Source organism: Malania oleifera, chromosome 6 (assembly GCF_029873635.1).
Source record: "Malania oleifera isolate guangnan ecotype guangnan chromosome 6, ASM2987363v1, whole genome shotgun sequence".
Classification (NCBI taxonomy): Eukaryota; Viridiplantae; Streptophyta; class Magnoliopsida; order Santalales; family Ximeniaceae; genus Malania; species Malania oleifera.
The window spans coordinates 11,893,346-11,914,825 of NC_080422.1; the positions used below are offsets into that span (position 1 = coordinate 11,893,346).

Consider the following 21,480-nt stretch of genomic DNA (forward strand, 5'->3'; position numbering starts at 1 on the left):
TAAGAATAAGTATCCTCTACCCCGTATCGATGATTTGTTTGATCAGCTCCATGGTACACGGGTATATTCTAAGATTGATCTCAGGTCAGGTTACCATCAGGTAAAAGTGAAAGCAGAAGACGTCTTGAAGACGACCTTCAAGACCAGGTACGGGCATTACGAGTTTCTTGTTATGCCATTTGGTTTGACGAATGCTCCTGTGGTATTTATGAACTTGATGAACAAAGTCTTCTACCAATACCTAGACCAGTTTGTTGTTGTTTTTATTAATGATGTACTAGTTTATTCGAGGAGCTATGAGGAGCATGAGACGCACTTGAGGCAGGTTTTGCAGACACTTCGGGAAAAGAAATTGTACGCCAAGTTCAGTAAATGTGAATTTTGGCTTGAGAAGGTTGTGTTCTTGGGGCATGTTGTATCTGGAGATGGTATTTCTGTGGATCCTAGTAAAATTGAGGCGGTAGTGAATTGGGCTAAACCGATGAACGTCCAGGAGATCATGAGTTTCTTGGGGTTAGCTGGTTCTTACCATCATTTCTTTGAGGGGTACTCAGCTTTATCAGGACCTCTGACACGACTGATTAGGAAGAATGCCAGATTTGAATGGGACGATAGTTGTGAGCAAAATTTTCAAGAACTGAAGTAGAGGTTAGTTACAGCGCCTGTATTGATCATCCCGTTTGGGGGTGAGGGTTATACTATTTACAGTGATACGTCCTTGAAGGGACTTGACTGTGTACTGATGCAGCATGATAGGGTGGTGACATATGCATCAAGACAGTTAAAAGAATACGAAAAGAACTACCCTACCCATGATCTTGAATTGGCTGTAGTGGTACACGAATTGAAAATTTGGAGGCATTATCTGTACGGTGAGCAGTGTGAAATTTTTTCCGACCACAAGAGTTTAAAGTATTTCTTCACCCAGAAGGAATTGAATATGAGACAGATAATATGGTTAGAGTTAATTAAAGATTTTGATTGTACTATCAATTACCACTTAGGGAAAGCAAAAGTAGTAGCTGATGCACTGAGCAGGAAGTCTGGGGAATAAGTGTTGGCAGTTATGGAGATCCAGCGCCCGATCATGATGGATCTAGAGAGACTCGGCATTGAATTGATGGAGAGTAATATTCCAGTATGTATCGCCAGCCTAGTGGTACAGCCTACTCTGCAGGAAAGAATTAAAGCCGCCCAGAAAGAAGATCCAAAATTGGTAGAGGTAATGGACAGAGTGCAGAGTGGTCAGGGAGAGGAATTTTGCATTTCAGATGACGGAGTTTTGCGGTTGCGTTCCAGACTGTATGTTCCTGCTGATGCTGACGTTAGAAGGACTATTTTAGAGGAGGCTCACAGACCCTTGCATGCGGTTCATCCCGGTAGTACGAAAATGTACAGAGATCTGCGAGAGTTTTACTAGTGGAGTGGTATGAAGAGGGAGATCGTCGAGTATGTAGCCCAGTGTTTGACGTGCCAACAGGTAAAAGCTGAGCACTAGAGCGGGTCTGTTGCAGCCGCTATTTATCTTAGAGTAGAAGTGAGATCATATATCCATGGACTTCGTTTTAGGGCTGCCGTCGACATCTCATGGCTAGAATGCGATTTGGGTAATAGTAGACTGATTGACTAAGTTCGCCCATTTTCTCCCTATCAAGATCAGCTACTCCCTTGGCCGATTGGTAGAGATTTACGTTCAGGGGATAGTTCGTTCCCATGGAGTACCAATATCCATAGTGTCAGATCGAGACCCGCGTTTCACGTCACAATTTTGGAGGAGCTTGTAGGAGGCTCTGGGGTCTCAGTTATCGTTTAGCATGACATTCCATCCTCAGTCAGACGGACAGACTGAGAGGACGATACAGATACTAGAAGATATGCTCCGTGCATGTGTATTAGATTTTGGGGGTAGCTGGACTCAGTTCATGCTACTGGTGGAGTTCGCGTATAATAACAGTTACCAGTCCAGTATTGGCATGACACCGTTTAAGGCCTTGTACGGTAGGAGATGTGGATCTCCTTTGTATTGGGACGAGATAGGTGATTGGTGAGTTATGGGACCAGAGCTGGTACAGCAGGCGTACGATAAGGGTCGGCTTATCAGGGAAAGAATCAGTGCATCTCAGAGCCAACAGAAGAGTTATGCCGACAATCGCCGCAAGAATTTGGAGTTTGATGTGGGTGATCACGTATTTTTGAAGATAGCTCTGTTAAAAGGAGTTATGAGGTTTGGTAGGAAGGGTACACTTAGCCCTAGGTTTATCGGTTCATTTGAGATTTTAGAGAAAGTGGGGCCGATGGCCTATAGGCTAGCTTTGCCACCTACACTATCTAGGATGCACGACGTTCCACGTATCTATGTTGAGGAAATACGTTCTAGATCCTTCTCATATTATCATCTATGGTGAGTTAGAGCTCAGTGATTCACTAGTCTATGAGGAGGTACCAGTGCAGATTCTGGAAAAAAAGGAACAAAAACTACGTAATAAGAAGATTCCTCTAGTAAAGGTTCTATGGAGGAATCATGTAGTAGAAGAGGCTTCTTGGGAACTCGGGGAGCAGATCAGACAAAAATACCCGCAACTGTTCCAGGAAGATCAGATGTAATTAAGAAATGTGAGTAATATGTAATGTTTCTTTTGCAGGTACATGTAATATTCTAGTAGTAAGAGGTATTTTAGTTTTAAGGGAAAATTTTCTTTTGTATGTGTAATCTCTCAAGACTTGAAATGTAATCACGGTATTCCTCCGCCATAAGTAAGGGTAAGTAATAAAATAAGTAGACCATTTTGCCTACTAAGGGATGATAAATTACGTGAATAGAAAATTTCAAGGACGAAATTTTATAAGGAGGGGAAAATGTGATGACCTGGCAAATAATAGTATTTAAATAATGATTAAGAGGGTGAAAAATGGAGACAATAACAGAAGGAGGAAGTCGATTTCGTCGACGAACGCGAATGCACTTTGGAAGGAATAACCGAGAGAAGTTATCAGGGTCTCATCGATGAACACAGGGGATTCGTCGACGAGGGTATAAGAGGATCTCGTCGACGAAGACAAGATTCGTCGACAAGGAAATACCGAGAGAGGTTTTGAGCAGACTGAATTTCGTTGACAAGGAGTAGCTTTCGTCGACGAAATTATTGAAGGACTTGTCGACGAGATGACGTGACTCGTCGACGAATCTAGTCTTATAAATATCAAAAACCCGGATTTAAACGTAAAAAATTAGCAAAATTTCACTCTCTCTCTCTCTCTCTCTCTCTCCATTCGGTTTCTCTCTCTTCTCTCTTTGATTTCGGGCCGAATTTTCGCCTGTTCGACGATCTGAAACCACCACGACGCTCTTGGGGAAGTTCTCTCCGAATCCGTTGGAGTGGATCGTTGGTAAAAGCAAGTTGGAAATCATCCCTAAGTTGAGGTAAGACTTTTTAAGCCAAATTTGGTCTTACGGTAGTTATAGGAAATGATATACACGTGAAAATACTGAAGTTTAATACTGAGAGTTTTCATTTTCAGGGTATTGATTAGGAAATCCTACGGGTGTGAGACCAGAGTTTAAAGGGGCTTTTCTCAGTTGTCAAGTAAGAGAATAAACTAAAGCAGTTATTTTTCATGCAAATTATTATTATGTATAAGTAATTTTACTTTCATAAAAGCATGTATTATATCTGTATATTACGAAGGAAATTGTACATTTGGGAAAAATACTGCTAATATGTTGAAATGAATCTGTATGTATGAGATGTCAAAAACTATGATTTTAGAATACAATGTATGGTTTTATACAGCAAATGTGTGGCATGAATATTATTTTACAAGGAAAATATCATGATATGGCAATGATATGAATGAAAAATATTTTGAGAAATTATGAAAGAATACAGTACATTATGATGTTGAAAGTACATGATAAATTGATTATTTTCAGAATGATATACATATATGAAATGATTTCGGCGCGAGGTCGTATTTATGTATGATTTCGGCGCGAGGCCGTATTTATGAAACGATCGGCACGAGGCCGTATTTATGAAATTATGAAAGATGCTATATTATTATGTACTATATGTTATCAGAACCCGGATGTTAGTTTAGTTCAGTTCAGGAGGTCGGTACCGTAACTTACAGATCAGATATCTATGATCAGATTGGTGCTAACCACCCCAGGAGGGGGTGAGAGATGGATAGTCGATGTGGCTTTTAGTAGAGTGTGGACATCCACCTGACAGTCCGGACCAGGGTGTGGCGGACCCATCATACTTACAGACATTTTTGACTTGGCAGTGGTCTGCCAGCCATTGTCGGGTCCCGCCTTCGGGCTGCACAACCCGTCATGGGGGGGAGTAATACTTGACATTAGCTAGTTATTCATCCTGGGTATGTTTTCAGTATTACCAATTATAACAGATGTTTTATGTATTGTAACGTCCCTCAATTTGCTAACATAAATTATCACATAATAAATAAAATGGTCAACCCGAACCCGTGGGTAGCGGGGACACCTATCAAACACAGCGGAAAACCTAACAGCAGTAAACATAAAATCTCAAACATCCAATCATAAAACATAATACCAAAGCTTTCTATAACATCAAAATACTGTTATGATATACAACCTCCAAAAGTCAAAATAACACTAGGATTAAATAAAAAAAACTCCCGATCCTAGTTCAATGTTTACCCTTCTAGTAGGGAAGCTCAAATCACTCAATGGCGGCTCTAGCCCGCCGGTCTCACTGGGTTTCCTGAAAATCATTTAATGTTCGGGGGTGAGACACTTCTTAGTAAAGGAAAATAAATTAAATACAGCTGTGTGGCAACATAAATATTTAATACATTTATATGTATATAGTACATTTCATAATTCTATAAACATCATCATATCGTACTGGGTAAACATATATTTTCACATTTGTTAATAAATCATATCATACATAAAATCATCTGTTATAATTGTAGTACTGAAAACAAACCCAGGATGAATAGTTAGCCGGTGTCATGTATTACCCCCATGACAGGTTGTGCAGCCCGAAGGCGGGACCCGACAATGGCTGGCCGACCACTGCCGAATCAAATATGTCTGTAAGTACGATGAACCCACCACACCCTAGTCCGGACTGCCAGGTGGACGTCCACACTCTACTGAAAGCCACATCGACTATCCATCTCCCATCCCCTCATGCGATGGTTAGCACTAATCTGACGTAGATATCTGATCTACACATATAGCTACGGTACGGAGCCCCTAAACTGAACTAAACTAACATCTTGGTGGTGATAACATATAATACATGATCATACATATAACATCATTACGGCCTCGTACCGAAAATATAGTAATTACGGCCTCGTGCCGAAAACATAAATACATGGCCTCGTGCCAATAACATAAATACGGTCTCGTGCCGATAACATAAATACATGGCCTCGTGCCAATAACATAAATACGGCCTCGTGCCGATAACATAAATACATGGCCTCGCGCCAATAACATAAATACGGTCTCGTGCCGATAACATAAATATATGGCCTCGTGCCAAAATTGTTTCAGGTATATATATTCTGAAAATACATCATTTATCACATAATCGTCAAAACCATCACAACATAACTCATATTTTCATAATACCTGAAATCATGCTTTGTTCGTAAAATCTTTCACATCATAATACATTTCACATAAAATAATATTCATGCCACACATATGCTGTTAAAAGTTATACTTCATATTCTAAAATCGTGAACTACTTATATCTCATACATATATATACATTTTAATCATCATAGCAGTATTTTCCCAATCGTACATTTCATTCGTAATACACAATATAACATATGCTTTTCTGAAAATAAATTTACTCATAATCAATAATAATTTGTATGAAAAATTACTGCTTTAGTTTATTCCCTTACCTGACTATTAAGAAATTCGTTAGGATCCAAAATTTCACGCCCTTGGCGCCCGAAATTTAACTCTTGTAATTTACATTTTTTCTCAAATTAATTAATCTATTTCTCCAAAATAATACTCATCTAGCCTTCCTTAGGCTCCATATACCTCAAATTAACATTTAAACTATTATTTAAATCCCCACTTAATTTTTCAAATTTTGCCTGCGAGTCCCAATATTACACCCGCGGCGCTCACCCGGGTCCTAAATTCCAGAAATCCTACTTCAGTCCCAAATGCTTAATATTTTAGCATTTCTAAATTAATGCTAATTAATTAAAAATAAGTCCCTTAATAATCGCCGCACTCCAAATTTGGAGTTTTGGCCCAACACCCTCACGAGAATTCTGTCCCACTAGACTTGTAGATAATCATCCCTAGATTCTTGTGGTGGTATCCGTTCGTCAATTGGGCTTATATTTTGCAAGAAATTAAAGAAAAAATTAAAAATGGCTTACCCCAGGGAATACGCTTACGCCGCTCCTACCACCGATCCGCTCCGGTAGAAATGATGGCAGCGGCGAATGGAGTCCAGTGGTATCTTCGAATTTTCGATCAGGTGAAAATCCGTCACGAAATCGAGGAGAGAGGGAGAGAGAACGTGAGGAGAGAGAGAGATTACAGATTGCAGGAGGAAGAAAAAAATAAATAAATAAATAAAGAACAAGAAGAAGAAGAAGATGATGTGGGGGGGGTGCTGCGCCAATTTCAAAATCACCTGAAGCTTCCTTAAGCTTCAGGTGATGTAATATATTTATATATATATATATATATATATTAATATAATAATAATAATAATATATTTAATTAATATTAATAATAATATATTTTATTAATAAAATAAAAATAAATTTTAATTAATTTTTTTCCTTTTCTTTTAAATCCGATTAATTAATTAATTAATTAATTTATTTATTTATTAATTTATTTTTATTTATATATATATATATATTTTTGGAAATCAATCCACTAATCTTTATATCTCTTTTTGGATTTTTACATGTACGATATGATTTATTAGCAAATATGAAAGTATATGATCATTCAGTACGATATGATGAATGTTTATAGAAATATGAAATGTACTGTATATGTATAATTGCCTTAAATGTTCATGTTGCCACACAACTGTATTTAGTTTATTTTCCTTTACTGAGAAGTGTCTCACCCCCGAACTTAATTAATTTTTCAGGAAACCCTGAGAGACCGGCGGGTTGTGGCCGCCATTGAGCTATTGAGTTACCCCACTAGGAGGGTAAGATTCTGATCTAGGATTAGGAGATTTTGTTTATATGATCCTAGGATTAATTTGATTTTGGAGATTGTATATAAATACAGTATATTGATGATGTAGTAAACTCTGGTATTATGTTTTATGATTGAATGATTGAGATTTTACACTTACTGCTGCTTAGGTTTCCGCTGTGATTGATAGGTATTCTCGCTACCTATGGGCTCAGGTTGATTTTTCTATTTAATATATTTCATTTTATGTTAAAATTTTTGAGGTCGTTACAACTTCGTTCTCTCCCGCCATCACACTCACCATTTGCAACAACGCACGTCCTCACCCTCATAGCTTAAGAACCTTAACAATAGCTGTGAACTAAGCACGGCCACCCTCGCTACCAAACTTCGGCAACCGCACCTCCATCGGAAACCACCCTCCAACTCTAGTAGTCTCCCACATCGCCACGCAGGCAAGCTGCTGCCCACACCGCTGCGCCCAGTCATAATCACCGTCACCACCTTCCACCCCGTTGCCGTAGCCACCTCACGACTAATCTTCAGCTCCTGCAAACTTAGCCACGACCCATCAACAATAGCAACTCCGGCGATCTTCCATCCGACATCACCAATATGACAACCTTTTCCAACCCCGTTCGCCAACATCCCCTTGTCGTGAGTTCCCTGGTAAACTCCTCTCCACATGCACCCACACACACACACACATACATACTCACACAGAGCATGCACAGGTATATATATATAGATATGTATATGTATATATATTTATTCATTTTGGTTTTATTTGAGTTTCAAAATTTTAATATATATATATATATATATATATATATATATATATATATATATATATATATGTATGTATGTATGTATGTATGTATCTAATGTTAAATTATTTATTTTTTTATTGCAGGATTTTTTTCCTCTTCTTTTGTAATAATGTATATTCAAGTAGTATGTATACATCTAACCTCAAATTTTTTTTTGCAGGGTTTTCTTTCTTTTTATAATAATATTTATTAAGGTTATATAAAAATATATATATATATATATATATATATATATATATATTTAACGTCAAGTCATTGTAGGAGTTTTTTTTTTAGAATAATATTTATTTATGTGCTATATATATATATATATATATATATATATGTACATATCTGACGTCAATTTATTTTTTTTATTGCAAGTTTTTTTCTTCTTTCTGTGAAAATATTTATTTAGGTTTTTATTTTTAGGGTATTGACTATGCATGTTAAATAATGAATATATATTAGGATACAATATTTAACAGTAGATGTTGAGTAAGTATTATTCATATTTATGGTTATATTTATTCAGGGTGTTTGTTATTACGACATATGTTTAATGTTTAACGTTTATATGTTTAGGGATGTGTACTAATTTTGGTGACCATACTGAATAAGTATATATTATTTTTAGAAATAACTCGTTTCCATAACTTCACAACTTCCTTGTCCTCTCATTGGTTTCCATATTTTAACCCTAAGTTCGATTTGTTTCCTTAGTTAATGGTTTACAAATGTGTGTATTGTACATATCCTTAATTGTATATTAATATTAAAGGTAACTATTATATTATTGAAACATGTATATTATCTTTATTACTATTATTAATAATATTTGTTATTATTATTATTATTATTATTATTATTACTATTATTACGTTTATTATTATTAATATTATTATTATTGTTACTATTATTATTATTATTATTATTTATTGTTATTATTATATTTGTCATTATTATTAATATTATTATTACTAATATTATCATTATCACTATTATCATTATTATTATTATTACTATTATTAGTTATTATCATTACTATTATTATTCATTTTTTGAAGTATATGTATATTCAATTGCGTTATTTTTCGTATTTGTATTAATTTGTTATTAGTTTAGTATTATGATATTTTTGTTATTAAATATTCTCAATTTTTTTTCCTATGATTGCAATAAAATGGGTATAAGCTTTTTTAAACTTCACGTACCTCAGTTATGAGGGAATATATATATATAATGTATATATTTTGTATTATTTATTTATTTATTTTGCATGTGCATTTCACAAATTCGTAAAAGGGAGTAATTTTAAAGATTTATTAAATTGGATCAGTGAGTTAATTTTTAATTAGTTAGGTACCGTTCATAAGAATGGGTGTGTAAGAGGTGCTAATACCTTCCTCCTCACGTAACTGAACTCACGACTCCTGCTTTGGTAATGCAGACTGATTCTACCCTTAATTGGGTAGTAATCAAGTGTTTTAACCACACTAAAATGTTAGTGATGACTCCAATATTCCTGTTTTTCCCGAAAATTTAAACCACAATTTTTATCTCGCCACCCAGGGGCACCCGCGCTCTGGGACGTCGCGACAGCTTGGCTACTCCGCTGAGGATGTTTGAGAGTCGAGCCAATAATTAATTAAGAATTGTCCCAATTTAAATTTATTAAGTCTTTTAATTATTCCACTTTATTTTGTAAATAAAATACTCCCATATTTGAATAAAATGGTTTGTAAAAATTATAACACGTTCGGACTTAGTAAAGACATATGTTTCCATAGTCGTAAATATCCTTGAATTAATATTCATAAATATCCTTGAGTAATGTTCCCAAATAGGTAGATGTCCTTGATTAATGAGAATATTTAGTGCCCATATATGTAGATATCATTGATTAATATGAATTTTTAGTTCCCATATATGTAGGTATCCTCGATTAATGAGAATATTTAGTTCCCATATAGGTAGATATTCTTGATTAATATAAATATTTAGTTCCCATATAGGTAGATATCCTTGATTAATGAGAATATCTAGTTCCCATATAGGTAGATATTCTTGATTAATGTAAATATTTAGTCCCCATATATGTAGATATTCGTGATTAATGTGAATATTTAGTTCCCATAGATGTAGATAGCCTTGATTAATGTGAATATTTAGTCCCCATATATGTGAATATCCTTGATTCAATGTGAATATTTGTTACTATGTTTGAAAATATTATGGATTTAATGTGAACATTTAGTTGCCCTATTTAATACCCTTGATTTAAATAATTGTTGTCAGTGTTGTTTGAATAAGCATGTGATTAATTGTGAATAAGCATATGACATGCATGTGGGGTAGCAGGATTTGGCTAAGTTGGGATTCACACACTTTCACACGCCTTCTACCTGGGCTTTCCTTGTTAAGATTAGATAGGAGTGTAATAGTGTCAGTCCCTTCGTGATAGAGTTTGATGAGACCTGCAAACCACTCCGCTCAGTACGGGCTTTATCCGGACCCCTATTGGGGAGGATTGAAGTTCAATCAAGGGACCTTGTCATAAATAAGAAATAGAGCCTAGCCACACATAACTATCCAGAATCGCTTGCCTAGGATATAGCCCTAAAGAACCCTATATATACAATCCTACCTCGGGTCGGGACAAGAGCCACATCATCCTCCACATACTGTCATTTGTATATATGTTTTGAAATACTTTGTGGTATGTCATGCATTTTGCATCCATATTAGGCATCCATATCACTTATCCGATATTCTGGGAAAGTTTAATTTGATAATGGAAGATTCACATTTAACCACCAAATATACCTCGTACCCAAAAATGGAAAATGAGATCTAGCCCTAATCTGTGATAGAAGAACTACCCTGGTATATGCTTGTAGGTTTTCCCTAGAAGAATTGAGCCCACTAGCCCATACCACAGACCCCCAAAGCCCAATAGCGAGACCTAGGCCTACTCTTTAAAAAATAAAGTACTTCGCCTAATCATTTTAAAATATGGGTCGATCCAAACCTTTTCAAATAACTCAGGCCCAAGTCTTTAAAAAAAAAAAAAAAAAAAAAACCGGCGGCCAACCTTTTTCTAATCAAACAACCGGACCTAGGCTCAATTTTCAAAAAGTCAAACCCAAATTTCAAAACCCAAGCCTGAACCCATTTTTAAATAAAAATCAATCCCGACTCCTTTTAAACAAACCAAACTATATGAGCCATCACTAGAGAAGTGAATAATTAAAGAAAGAACTGATTACTCAGCAGATAAGTCAACTTTTCGAGGGTCATCAGAGAAAGTAAATGTCCATCAGAGTTGGTTTAATTTTGAAGTCTTTCATTAGTTGATAAGACTTTTCTCAGAATTCTGGCAAAGTGGTTGTTTGGGTTGCATTGCGCTCATGCATTCATGCATAATTTCACGCATAGTCATGCATGATAGGCTGCATGCAAGTTCATATCTCTGTTTGTATGTCTGATTACACTAGTTACATCCATGCATAAACACCTATCGCATCCCATGATCATGCATTAAACATTCATGCATTCCATAATAATGCATTCATGGTTCTAAAAAAGGAAGTTTGATCCGTAGCTCTCTTAAGGAAAGAAGCCGCCTAAGTAATCAAAAGCAATATTGAGACCACTATGTACCCATACAACACCAGGCAAAAGGCAAGAGAAATGAGTAAACAACTGAAAAACAGAGTTATGGGTCTGGAACAGGGACAAAAGGAAATAAACGATAAAATAAGTAAGGTTCTAGAGCTGTTAATGAACAAAGGAAAAGCAGTGCAGGTTGATCCTGAGACAGATGCAGACCCCACTCATCCTCTAGGGTTCACCTCAGATCATGGACAAACATCAGCTCCACCACCTGTCATCATGGAGGGTTCAATGCCAAATATCTCTCCATTTATCCCTACTGTGCCAGCACAGGGGTTCCTAGTGGTAGGAACACCCCAGGTAGTAGCTTCTGATATGGGGATGAACAGATCTGAAGTTGAGCGTCGTTGTGACGTGCTGGAGGAACACTTGAGAGCCATTGAAGGATCTAATATGTTCGACTCCGTTAATCCTAATGACCTTTTCCTGGTGCCGAGGGTCACTTTGCTGCCAAAATTCAAGATGTCGGACTTTGAAAAGTTTGACGGAACTTGGTATCCTAGAACCCACTTTGTGATGTACTATCAAGCGATGATAGCTTACTCAAATGACAAAAAGCTAATGATGCACTACTTTCAAAAAAGTTTGACCGAGTTTGCTATACGTTGGTACATTCAGCAAGATAAGGCCTAGATCCGCACTTGGAAGGACTTGGCCAACACCTTTGTTACTCACTACCGCCATGTGACGGAGATGGCACCTGACCAAATGACTTTATAAGAAATGGAGAAGAAATCCACAGAAACGTTTAGAGAATATGCTTATAAGTGGAGGGATATGGCGATCTAGGTGGAACCCCTGGTAAGTGAGAGGTCATTTCTTTGTTCGTGAGCACACTAAAAGACCCTACCGCATGCATCTTTGGGGAGAAACTTCCCACAATTTCATTTATATTGTGGTTGCAGGAGGGAGAATTGAAGTCAACATCAAGGCGGGTCTAGTTACGGATGGTGGAAACGAGGCCGGTTCGGGCAAGAAATAGACCAATAGGAAGAAGGAGGAGGAGGCACAAATGATCCAGGGCAGTTTAATTGGAAGAATTAGTACACAAGAGGTGGGAACCAATGGCTAAAGAGAAACTTTGTTGTTGAACCTTCGGTAAATCAAACAGTGCATACGAGCATGAGACCCCAATTCATGGCTCCTAGGCTCATGCCAACCCCTCAGAATCAACAAGCATGAGACAAGAACGTATCTAGAAACTTCCGAAGGGTGGACTCCATTCCCATGACATATGCCGAATTATTTTCTCAGCTATGGGAAAGAGGAATGGTATCTGCAATCCATGGAATGCCCATTACGAACCCTCCTCCGCAGTGGTATGATCCTGAGGCCCATTGTGAGTACCATGCTAACTCTCCCGGCTATACTATTGACCGATGTTGGGCCTTTAAGCATAAAGTGCAATCATTAAGAGATGCGGGATGGTTAGCTTTTGACGACAAACAACCAGAAGTCTAGGGGAATCCTCTACCCAATCACGGGGAAGGAAGTGGTTAACATATCTGGAAGATTCTTGAATCAATGGTTTTACTTGTAACATCCTCAAAATTCTTACCATTTATATATATATATATATATATATATATATATGTATGTATATCTACATCCATACCTAAGCAGAGGAAACAAAAATCATATAACCATTTATATATATGCTATACAATACCAGAACCCAGTGTATACATGCCATAACCATACAAAATAAAACCCCCCAGCATCAACTACCTCAAAAATACAAAACTATACCAAAAACTCACCCTATAACCAGGGTAATCAAAATACTCTCTATCCGCGAGCCTGATTTGCTCGCCCAACTATCTCACCTGAAAAATGGTAATGTAATGGGGTGAGTCAACGCTCAGTAAGTGGAAATATGCTATTACTAGTGTGTGACGACCAAGTCATAAAATTATAATAATAGTATTTGAAAACTGTAGAATCTAGCAATTCTGTACAATACATGTATAATAATTTAAAACATTTGTATCATTTGAACTTTCTATCATTCATAGTGATACATCATACTATATACAACAAAAGCTGTAAAGTTGTATGCATATACATAACTGTGTTCTTTCCTTGGGACTCTATATGTCATGATTTGACCCCTCATGACAGGGTTGTGCGGCCCGTAGGCGGGACTTAACCTGGTCGGCCCTCCAGGTAAGTCACTATACTCTACACTACCTAAGCCTGGTCAAACTGCATACTCTCTTAGGCGCGGGACTGGCTACCTCAGTCCGGCCAAACTGCATACTCTCCTAGGCGCAAGACTGGCTGCTACCTCATCAAATCGATCCCCTCAACCCAACGAATTGGGGAACTGTATACTCTCCGAGCACGGCCGACGGTACCCACATACTATTTGAGATATGTGGTTGCACTCTATCTGTATCTAGCAATGGTACCGTGCTCTGTAATCTATATTTGTACTGTATCTGTCTGTAATTTTTCCACAGGGATCTGATACTATATATATACATACTATACTCTTTATACTGTTTTCATTATATTTCCAAAATAACCATAACACTATATTGCTATACTGTACTGTAATATTTGTAGCATCTTGATGCTATAATGTGTAATCTATCTGTACTTTCTTTCTATATAATCTGTCTGTAATCTTTCTTTCTATATAATCTGAGTGTTATGGCATTTAGGAAAACACAACTTTCTATATATACTGAATATACTATTCTGAATAAATATCTGTATACTGATATATATATATATATATATATGTTTGTGTAATCATCTGAATAAAACTGTATATGTATACAAATTATGTCTGTATAAAATCTACAATTATCTAACTATATCTGTATAACTTGAAATACTAAAAAACTGCATATCAATATCATGTACTCAGGCCACACATACTTTGAAAATTCACATTCTATATAATATTTGGCATACATGCATATATATATATATATATATATATATATATATATAATTTATGATAACATAAATAAGTTCCTAGTATAGCATATTTTCCTTATCTTTGAAAAGCTCCTACTATACTTTAGCCCGATACCCGCAGGGCTCTCCACTCAACACCCTGAAAACTACATCATCCAGAACAAAATATCAGTATTTTCTTACCTACAACATTTCTCATTACTGAGGGAAAGACAAATACTGAATAAAATGTCTTACCTTGAGATTGGGATGAAATCCAAACCAACTTTTCCAACAATCAGCTCCGGCAGACTTGCAAAGAACTTCGCTAGGAGTGTCGTGGTAACCTCAGATCTTTGATCCAGCAAGAAACGGACCCGAAAACGAACAGAGAAGCGGGAGAGACCATATGAGAGAGAGAGAGAGAGAGAGGAGAGAGAGGAGAGAGAGAGGAGCACTGAAATTGGATAAAATCCGAGTTTTTCACTATTTATAGGGCCAAATTCGTCGACGAGACACGTCACCCCGTCAACGAGTCCTTTAGTAATTTCGTCAACGAACCTTACCCCCTCGCTGATGAAATTCAGACTGCCCAAAAACCCCTCTCGGTATCTTCTTATCGACGAAACTTGTCTTCGTCGACGAGGTCCTCTTATGCCTTCGTCGACAAATTCCCTGTGTTCGTCGACGAAGCCCCTTGAAATTCTCTTCTTTTTAATTATTCAAATAATATTATTATTCAGGTTGTTACATTCTCCCCTCCTTATAAAATTTCGTCCTTGAAATTTACTATCTGTATCTCCATCTATACACTTCATCATTCCGTACAAGAAAAAGGTCTACTTATTTTATTTCCTGCCCTCACTTGTAGTGGAGGAATACCGTAGCTACATTTATGTTCTGGGAAATTACACATATAAAACTAAAAACTATCTACTAACTAAAATCAATACATGTACCTGCAAAAGAAATTTATCTAACTATTATACTTTACCTGAGTACCTCTATACCTCTTGGAACAACTGTGGGTATCTCTGTCTGATCTGCTCCTCGAGCTCCCAAGAAGCTTCCTCTATGGCGTGATTCCTCTACAAAACTTTAACTAACTGTATTTCTTTAGTGCGTAAAGTCTGAACCTTTCTATCCAAAATCTGTACTGATACTTCTTCATATGCCAATGAATCCTTAAGCTTTATCTCTGCATAGCTAAGGATGTGAGATGGGTCTAGGACGTATTTCCTTAACATGATAACATGAAACACGTCATGAATTCGAGCCAAAGCTGGCGGCAAAGCTAACCTGTAGGCAACTGACCCTATTCTCTCAAGTATCTCAAAAGGACCAATATACCTAGAACTCAACTTGCCATTCTTTCCAAACTCCATAACTCCTTTCAGAGGAGCTATCTTCAAAAATACTTGATCTCCCACATCAAACTCCAACTTCCGGCGGCGAGTGTCTGCGTAGCTTTTCTGCCGACTCTGTGCTGTACTAATTCTTTCTTTAATTAATCTGACTTTGTCAGACGCCTGTTGTACTATATCTAGACCCAAAACTCACATTTTACCTACTTCATCCTAAAAAAGAGGAGAACGACATCTCCTGCCATATAATGCCTCGTAAGGTGTCATGCCGATGCTAGCCTGATAACTATTATTGTAAGCAAACTCAACTAACGGCATAAACTGAATCTAACTGCCTCCAAAATCAAGCACACAAGCACAAAGCATATCTTCTAGTGTTTGAATTGTTCTCTCAGTCTGATCATCTATCTGGGGATGGAAAGCAGTGCTAAAAGCTAACTGTGTACCCATAACTTTCTGAAAATTCTTCCAAATTGTGAAGTGAACCGAGGATTTTGGTCGGAGACTATGGATACTGGAACACCATGGACGCGAACTATCTCCTGAACATATATCTCTGCTAACCTGTCCATGGAATAGCCGACTTTAACAGAGATGAAATGAGCGGTCTTCGTCAAACGATCCACAATCACCCAAATCGCATTCAACCCCTGTCGCACTGGTGGTTACCCCGTAACAAAATTCATAGAAATGTGGTCCCACTTCCACTCTGGAATAAACAACGGCTGCAACTACCCTATTGGCCTCTGGTGCTCAGCTTTAACCTGCTGACACGTCAAGCATTGCTGAACAAACTCGGCTATCTCCCTTTTCATTTCACTCCACAAAAAGTACTCTCGCAGGTCCCTGTACATTTTTGTACTGTCGGGATGGACCGTGTATAGGGATCGTGAGCCTCCTTTAGTATAATTCTCCTGATTTCAGTATCTGCAGGAATACATAGCCTAGTACGGAATCGAAAAGCTCCGTCATCTGATATACTGAACTCCTCTCCCCGACCATCCCACATTCTAGCCATCACCTCTGCTAACTCTGCATCATCGCCCTGAGCTGCTTTAATCTTCTCGTATAGTGTAGGCTGAACCACTAGACTGGTAATAACTGCTTGAGGACTTTTCTCTACCAATTTTATATTGAGCCTCTCCAAATCCATCAGAATTGAGTGTTGAATCTCCATAGCTGTCAATACGGGTCCCCCTAATTTCCTGCTCAGAGCATCTACCACTACATTTGCTTTTCCTGGGTGGTAACTAATCGTACAATCATAGTCTTTAATAAGTTCTAACCACCTTCTTTGCCTCATATTCAACTCTTTCTGGGTAAAGAAATACTACAGGTTCTTGTGATCCACGAAAATCTTGCACTTTCCACCATATAGGTAGTGCCTCCAAATCTTAAGTGCATACATCACTGCAGCAAGCTCTAACTCATGGACAGGATAATTCTTCTCATATTCTTTAAGCTGTTTGGACACATATGCAATGACCCTGCCATGCTGCATCAACACGCATCCAAGACCCTTCAAAGAGGCATCACTGTATATTACAAAACCGTCCTCCCCAGATAGAATAGCTAATACCGGAGCTAATACTAACTGCTGCTTTAACTTTTGAAAACTCTATTCATAGTCATCAGTCCATTCAAATTTTACATTTTTCCTCGTAAGTCATGTTAATGGACCTGATAGCCTGGAGAAACCATCCACAAAGCGCCGATAATAACCTGCTAATCTTAGAAAACTCCTAACTTCCCGAACATTTCCCGGCCTTTCCCAATTTACCACTGCCTCTATTTTACTCGGATCTACTGATACTCCTACTTCTGAGATCATATGGCCAAGAAAAATAACTTGTCTTAACCAAAACTCACATTTCTTGAATTTCGCATACAATTTTCTTTCCCTTAATATCTGCAACATTAGCCTCAAATGATACTCGTGCTCCTCAAAACTCCTCGAGTAGACAAGTATATCATCAATGAACACAACCATAAACTGGTCCAAATACTAATGAAACACACGATTCATCAAATGCATGAATATTGCTGGTGCATTAGTCAACCCAAATGACATTACTAAAAACTCGTAATGCCCATACCTGGTACGAAATGCGGTCTTCAAAATATCTTCTGCTTTAACTTTCACCTGATGATAGCCTGACCGTAGATCAATTTTAGAGTAAACCTAGGTCTTCTAGAACTGATCAAATAAATCATCAATCCTAGGGAGAGGATATTTATTCTTGACTGTCAGTTTGTTTATCTCCCTATAATCGATGCATAATTTCATGGTTCCATCTTTCTTTTTCACGAACAGAAATGGCGCTCCCCAGGGCGATACACTGGGCCTGATAAAACCCTTATCCAGTAATTCCTGTAGCTGATCTTTCAGTTCTTTTAACTCGACTGGAGCCATACGGTACGGTACTTTAGATACTGGTGCAGATCCTGGCAACAAGTCTATAGTAAACTCAACCTCATAATCTGGTGGCAAACCAGACAATTTTTCTGAAAATACATCTGAAAACTCTCTCACTACTGGTATATCAGCTTGTCTCAATGCTTCTTTTGGCACTTCTTTTATGTAGGTGACATACCCCTGACAACCATCCTGTAGCAGTCTCCTCACCTGAATAGCCGACACCAGTTATAACGAGGCACGCATGTGTGAACCCGTAAATCTAAATTTTGGCTCACCCGGCGGTTTGAAAATTACTTCTTTCTTATGGCAATCAATACTAGCGTGATAAATAACTAACCAAACCATACCCAATATCACATCAAATCCCTGTATATCCAGGACCACAAGATCGACTAAAAGCACTCTCTCCTGAATATTTACTGAAAAATTCCAAAGTACCCTCCTGCATCTAATCACAAATCCCATCAGCGTACCCACAGACAATTCTATATCTAATGGATGTGTCTCTATTCCAGCTATTTTCACATATCCCGCCCATATAAAAGAGTGGGTAGTACCTATATAAAAAAAAATAATAATTTTATATGGTAAAACAATCAGAGTACCTGTGACCACGTCTCTAGTCGTCTCAGCGTCTCTCGGTGTCAACGCGTAGACCCTCGCCGACGCAGTGTTCCTTTGCTGACCACCGCGGGGCGCCTGATATCCACCTTGAACCGGTCTGGGAGCCTGTGCATAATTCGACGGCATCAGACACGATCGAGCCATATGATCGGGCCTCCTACATCGATAACAAACATTCACCCCCAGTCGACACTCACCAGGATGTCTCCATCCACATCTAGGAAAAATGGCAGGAAGCTGTTCGCTTTGAAATCCACTATGCTCTACCATCTATCTCTGGCATTCGCCAAATCTACCCCCTCTCCAAGGGCCTCGACTAGGACCCGCCTAAAAACTCGAGGGCACAGTCCTCTTTCTTTGACTCTGCGTCTCAGTCTCCCTAGGCAAACTTTCCTCTGCTATAATAGTCTTGACAACCAACTCTGAGAAGTCCTAGATCCTCAGTATTGCCACCTGCCTGTAAATATCACACCTCAAGTTTCTCTCAAACATTCTAGCCTTCTTTGCTTCATCTGGGACAATATAGGGACAGAAACGCGATAGCTCAATAAATCTCGCAGCGTACTGTTGTACGGTCAACGACCCCTAGGAAAAACTCAGAATTCCTGTACTCGAGCATCTCTAACTGAAGAAGGATAATATCTATCAAAGAACATATCCCTGAATCGGGCACAGGTCATCAGAACTGGTATCACCCTTTGCTCCTCCAACAGTTTGGTGGCTGACCACCATCTCTCGGCCTCCCCTGCTAGCCTATATGTAACATATAAGACCCTCTTCTCATCGGTGCAGTGAAGTACTATCAAAATCTTTTCTATCTCTTACACCCAATTCTCAGTAACTATAGGATCGATCGCTCCAGAAAAAGCTGGTGGATTCATCTTCATGAATTTCTCTATGGTACATCCCTGAGCTGAAGATGGACCTCCCTACTCTCTAGAGCTTAACGCTATCTCAGCCATAACTTGCTGAGCCACACTACGCAACACAACATCTGAATCCCCACCTACTGCGCCAAAAGGACCAGCATTATCATTCCCACTAGCGTGAGCGCTATTACCTCCTGGGTCCATCTTGCAAACACATAGAACACCGTTTCATAAATCTATTTCCCTACAAACCCAACTTATTCAACTAAAACTCTAAATTTTCTATAATCCCTCATTCCTGATCCTAACCCCAAATCACATCCTATAACCTAAATACATAACTCGTCGATAGTTTGCTATGGCTATCTTGAAGTTGTCACCCCAGGAAAAACACAGAAACCACCACGAAATCCTGTATTCAGATCACAGAACAAAACCTCAAATCATTTCTCTATATTCTGGTATTGTTTTCTGCTGCACTTTAGAGTCTACAGAACCTAGCAACCTAATCTTTAATACCAAATTCTAACATTCTCAAAATTCTTACCATTTTTTTTATATTTTTTATTTTATATATGTATATCTACATCCATACCTAAGCAACAAAAACACAAATCATATAACCATTTATATATATGCTATATAATACCAGAACCTAGTGTATATACGCCATAACCATACAAAATAAACCCCCCCAGCATTAACTACCTCAAAAATACAAAACTCTATCAAAAACTCACCTTATAACCAGGGTAATCAAAATACTCTCTTTCCGTGAGTCTGATCTGCTAGCCCAGCTGTCTCACCTGAAAAATGGTAATATAATGGGATGAATTAACACTCAATAAGTGGAAATATGTTATTACTAGTGTGTGGCGACCGAGTCATAAAATTATAATAATAGTATTTGAAAACTGTATAATCTGGCAATTCTGTATAATATATGTATAATAACTTAAAACATTTGTATCATCTGAACTTTCTATCATTCATAGTGTTACATCATACTATATACAATAAAAGTTGTAAAGTTGTATACATATACATAACTGTGTTCTTTCCCTAGGACTCTATATGTCATGATTTGACCCCTCATGACAGGGTTGTGCGGCCCGTAGACGGGACTTAACTTGGTCGGCCCTCCAGGTAAGTCACTATATTCTACACTACCTCAGCTCGGCCAAATTGCATACTCTCTTAGGCGCGGGACTGGCTAACTCAGTCCGGCCAAACTGCATGCTCTCCTAGGCGCGAGACTGGCTGCTACCTCGTCAAATCGGCCACCTCAACTCAGTGAACTGGGGAGCTGCATACTCTCCAAGCACGGCCGATGGTACCCACATACTATCTGAGATATGTGGTTGCACTCTATCTGTATCTAGCAACGGTACCGTGCTCTGTAATTTATATCTGTATTGTATCTGTCTATAATCTTTCTATAGGGATCTGATACTATATATATACATACTATACTCTTTATACTGTTTTCATTATATTTCCAAAATAACCATAACACTATATTGATGTACTGTAAATACTGTAATATTTGTAGCATCTTGATGCTATAATGTGTAATCTATCTGTACTTTTTTTCTATATAATCTGTCTATAATCT

At 37.9% G+C, this 21,480-nt stretch overlaps 1 protein-coding gene across 1 annotated transcript in view; it reads right to left on the minus strand.

The window, feature by feature from the left end:
• Nucleotides 1–13,442: 13,442 nt before the first annotated feature.
• Nucleotides 13,443–21,480, minus strand: part of LOC131157165 (uncharacterized) — an 87,478-nt gene continuing 79,440 nt past the window's right edge. Inside the window, exons 16-17 of the transcript XR_009137237.1 lie at nt 20,606–20,671; nt 13,443–13,508 (exon numbers count right to left, since the gene is read on the minus strand). The gene's annotated coding sequence lies outside the window, so the exon portion shown is untranslated. The remainder of the gene's footprint in view (nt 13,509–20,605; nt 20,672–21,480) is intronic.